At 34.1% G+C, this 4843-nt stretch overlaps 1 protein-coding gene across 2 annotated transcripts in view; it reads right to left on the minus strand.

Annotated features, from left to right (window-relative positions):
• LOC118741609 (arrestin domain-containing protein 5) overlaps positions 1-4843 on the minus strand; it is a 33244-nt gene that overhangs the window by 17666 nt on the left and 10735 nt on the right. The gene's annotated exons all lie outside the window — the stretch shown is intronic.

A 4843-nucleotide genomic window follows, 5' to 3' on the forward strand; every position in this document is an offset into this window, starting at 1 on the left:
CAGTGAGCTCACCCCCCCCACCTACCTTGCCCTAAAGTTTGGCACGTCCTTTATTTGGACACCTTAAACCGAAAACGATTTTCTAAATAATCATACAAAGTCTACTGAGAAAATCGAAGTTTCTTTTGATTTGCAGAATTTATTGTTTTAAACAAGTAAGAAAGTCTAAGTTCGGGCGGAGCCGAACATTAAATACCCGGCGCAAATATTAAATATATGATTTTCACCTTTCCGAAAGCTACCGCTACATGGCAAGCCGGGGTGTATCAATTTTGAGTAAATTAGCGACCTTAAATTTCAAAATATTGACGTTTTAAGCATTTCTAAAATTTACTGTTATATGAAAAGCCATAATTTTAGTCCGATTTCAACAATTTTCAACGGTTTGCTTTTATGTGGCAAGCACAATAAAAATACCGATTTTGGTACAAATTGGTAGAACGGTTACCGAGATACATATATGTGATCATAAGTGGGCGGTGCCACGCCCATTTTTCAAAATTTTATTATAGACGTATTTCCTGGTAAGGAATTGTTGCAAGCATCAATTTTGAATAAATTGGCTTTAATATTTACTGATTTATCGAAGATTTCGTATTTCTCCAAATTACCGTTATATGAGATGTGTGCGTGGTTATTGTCCGATTTTAAAACTTTTCGGCCATTTGGTATGCTGTATCAAGGCCAACAACTGTGCCAAGTTTGCAAGAAATTGGTGCAGCGGTTACCAAGATATACACATGTAACCATAAGTGGGCGTGGCTACGCCCATTTTCCAAAAATTTATAATATTCTTATTTTTCGTCTTAAAATTGTTGTAAATATCAATTTTGAGTGAATTATCTTCAGTAGTTACTAAAATATCGCAGTTTTCGTATTTATGAAAATTACCGTTATATGGGAGGTAGGTTACTGTCCGATTTTGCCCATTTTCAATACCATCTGTCCTACGTCCGAAAGAAGTACACGTACCAAGTTTCGTTAAGATATCTTAATTTTTACTCGAGTTATCGTGTGCACAGACGGACGGACAGACGGACGGACGGACGGACGGACGGACGGACGGACGGACGGACGGACGGACGGACAGACAGTCACCGCTTAATCGATTTCTCTTTTCATCCTGATCATTTATGTATACGTTTGTCCATATCTATCTCGATTCGTTTTGCCTGTTACAAACAACCGTTATGTGAACAAAGTCATAATACCCTTGTGCACAAGTGCGCTCGGGTATAAAAAGAATCTGGATTTTTTATTTAATTTAATTTTTAGAAATTGTTTACAAAAGACAAACAAAACCACTAACATACCAATTCTGGCATCTGTTTTTCAACTCACCACAGTCTTTCGAAAGACAAAAGTCTTCCTATTCCGGCAACTATCTTGAAAGCTGTTTTCTGTATTTTGAAAGATTAATTAAAAGGTCTGCTAACGAGGAGGATAGCATTATTCCATTTATCGTTTCGAAATGTTTTCTTAAAAATAAACGAAATTAAAAACTCTTTTTAAAACAAGAAAAACTAAACATTTTAGAAAATGAAAGTAAATAAAGAAAAAAAGATTAATCAAAAAACTTTCTAAACATTAAATAAAATTAAAAATTGTTAACTTTTTAGGGAATAAAACGTAAAAATTAAAAGAAAAAAATTAATGAAAACTCGATTGAACTCGGATACCTCGAATGACCCGAAAGTGCTCTGCTCACTGGGCTATTGCCACTTTAACAACTTTATCGAAATTTAAGTTTATTGGAAACAACCAAAAAATTTCAAAATCGTTCGTTAAAAGTTAATCAAAGGTTTTTCTTTACTTAACTTTAATGTTCATTAAATGCCGGTAACGAATCATTAACTGACTCTGAGAGGGAATTTTTTCAAATCATTACTGAGGAACACCTTAAGTAATCATTAAATGACTCTAAGTGCGGCTGTTAGATTGGTATAGCTTCCATACCACTGAATGGCTGGGATCGACTTGTCAAATAACGTTAAATTAACTACCAAAAGAATAAAGTAACATGATTTTTTTAAACGGCGTAATTTTCGAGGTTTCCACATTCGCGATTATAAAATTTTGAACAGGAATATAAGTTCAGGCTGACCTCTGTTAAAAAAATGGAATGACCTTCAACTTGTGCGAAGGCCAAGACACCATGGTGTTCAAGGAAATGAGCTGGCTTTTAAATTGGCGAACTGCGTTTCGCTGGAGCGTCCAATTGCACCGGAGCAAATTTTATGGCCAATCATAGCGAGAGCAAAAAATACCACCCAGCTCTCTTTTTAAGATATGTGTAATTACTGTGAACTATAAAAAATATAGATGTGTATGTGTGTAGAAGAGTCTATTACTGCTTTTAACTTTTATTTTTTTTTAACACACCTATTTATTAGGTGCATAGTCATTAATAAACAATTGCCGTGTTTATGTTAATAGAACTCAAATACATACTTAGCTTCAGTTGTATGCGGGCTTCTTTCAGTTATAGTTAACAAAAATTTCGCATAAATATGTGCATACATATGTATGTAACTCAGTTTGTAATCTTATCTACATAAAGCAGACTTGCACAAATATTTATAACAGAATACCATTTTCAGAAAATAATGTACATACAATATACAACATACATATACATTGTATACCAACAAACATATTAGATAACGTATGCAGTTATGAGAACTCAACATTTTTGTCGGTAAACTCTGAATTAAGCTCCGGAAATACCAACAATATTTTATTTGTTTTTTAGAAGCTTTTCAGTATTGTCGTCTGCCTAAAAGATTGTCGTAAGTTACTTTCGGAAGGTTTTGGAAATTGCGATTGAAGTTTGGAATACCTTTCTCAAAAATCCGACTATATATACTATATTTTCTCTAAAGTCTCGGAGTAGTGTGGTTCTGATAAGAGTAACTACGAGTAAAACTACTCGATACTTTCTTCTAGTACCTTTATGCTCGAATCGATCTCGTAAGTACTTAGGTGGGTATCGAGTACCTACGCGGTTAAGGTATTACTCGATTTTCCAAAAAATCAGAATTTTGGTTCTTACACTCCAGTTGGAGAATCGGATTTCGACAGACAGCGCGCTAAAGAGTGAAGTTGGCTAATGAAGAAACCGTCAATTATTGCTTCCCTTGTCGCACGGTGTAATCGATATAACAAAAGGCATGCTTGACATGCATCAAAATGATTAACTCCGTATAAAAATGGGAAAATTATAAAAAAAGATTGTAGCTAAAATAGCTAACTCGATTAAAAAAAGCTTAAAAAGTAGCTAATAGCTAAACAAAAATTTCTATAGCTAAACGTCGAAAATAACGTCTACAAAATAGCTGGCAACACTGGTCGCTATACGCAGCAGGGTTGCCTCAGAAAAACTTGCTTTCCTACCAAGAGCTGGTTCAAAAAACCACGAAAATGCTTATTTCTTCCCATTCCTTTTAATCAAGACAGCATTAAAAATATTTATTTTTACTTAAAATAAGATATCCAGTAAACAAAAAAAAAAACAGAATAATAGCTATCATATACATATAGCACACACAAAAAAGTGGTGTGTAATTTTAACCAGACCCACCTACCGACATGTATTTCGACCTTCAATATTTCGAGTAAATTGCGAACAACCGAAAAAGTGGCAAACAATTCGCAGTTTATTAGTTTTAATAAAGCCTTTGGAGTAAATGACGTGAAAAATCGTAGCGGAAAATAAAATTCCGTCGTAGATTTTTTGCATACATATATAAATATATAAAGGTGGAAAGGTGCCAATACCATATATTTTAATTTAGTTTGTGATGCAGAATGACAGATAATGCGAAACTACATCGATTTTTCGTTTCTCCTAAACAATTTCAAAAAATGGACTTGGCGCCTTTTCACATTTAAGTATTGATATACATATACATAAGTAAGGTGAAATAAACCGAGGAGCCTCCGGGTTTGGGACAAAATCTGCGCGCTGCGGGTTTGACATAAATTCCTTCGAGTTGCGGGTAAAAACCTTGATATTCTCCGATTTATTGGAAATATGACTAACCACTTATTGGGAATATATATAACCCCTTATTGGGTTATCTTTTTTGAATCGCTTTTCTAGTGCCATTTAAAATATTTTCACAATCTTGACATTGTTCAGACTATTATCGATTTGCAACGGCATTTCAAAGGAAAATATCTCATTTATAAAACTGCATTTACATCCATCAATTCAAAAACTTGATATTTAGATACGCAGTGAATACAACTTTTTATACGAATAAAGAGTTCAGAGAATTTCCGAAGGTAATTGGTAAAATTCTGCCTATACCAGTAAGCAATGGGGTTTTTAAATGAATGAGGGTAAAATTGATATTGTCAAAGTTTGGCAATCCTATTCATAGTGCTGACAAAGTGACACATTACAACAAGCCAGAAAGGTTTTCTGTTTTATGAGTAAAGAATCCTACCAAAATTTTAAGCGTCCTGCCATCCTACCAACGAGAAAAAAACTACCAATTTTGGTAGGAAAAGCAACCCTGATGCGCAGTTGCAATTTCTTTAATATTCACACGGTTGCATGAGCTAATTATATAATGTGGCAAACCCGTAATAACAAAATGAGAGATTCATATTACAAGTTGTAATTTATAAATGCAATTTTATTAGAATTTTCGATTTTGTCTCAAGCCTCGCTTTTTTTTCTCTACCGTGTACACTTAGCTCAGAACCCTGTCTAATAAGTAATAAATTTCGTATCTTCCAAAAAATTTTGCAACTCTACTGTGTAAAATGTGTTTGACGCTACTGTTTACCCTGTAAAAGGGCATGTTTTTGCCTCTTTGTCCTTTCGTAGCTCACG

Source organism: Rhagoletis pomonella, unplaced genomic scaffold (genome assembly GCF_013731165.1).
Source record: "Rhagoletis pomonella isolate Grant_MI unplaced genomic scaffold, Rhpom_1.0 Rhpom_scaffold_00001, whole genome shotgun sequence".
NCBI lineage: Eukaryota > Metazoa > Arthropoda > Insecta > Diptera > Tephritidae > Rhagoletis > Rhagoletis pomonella.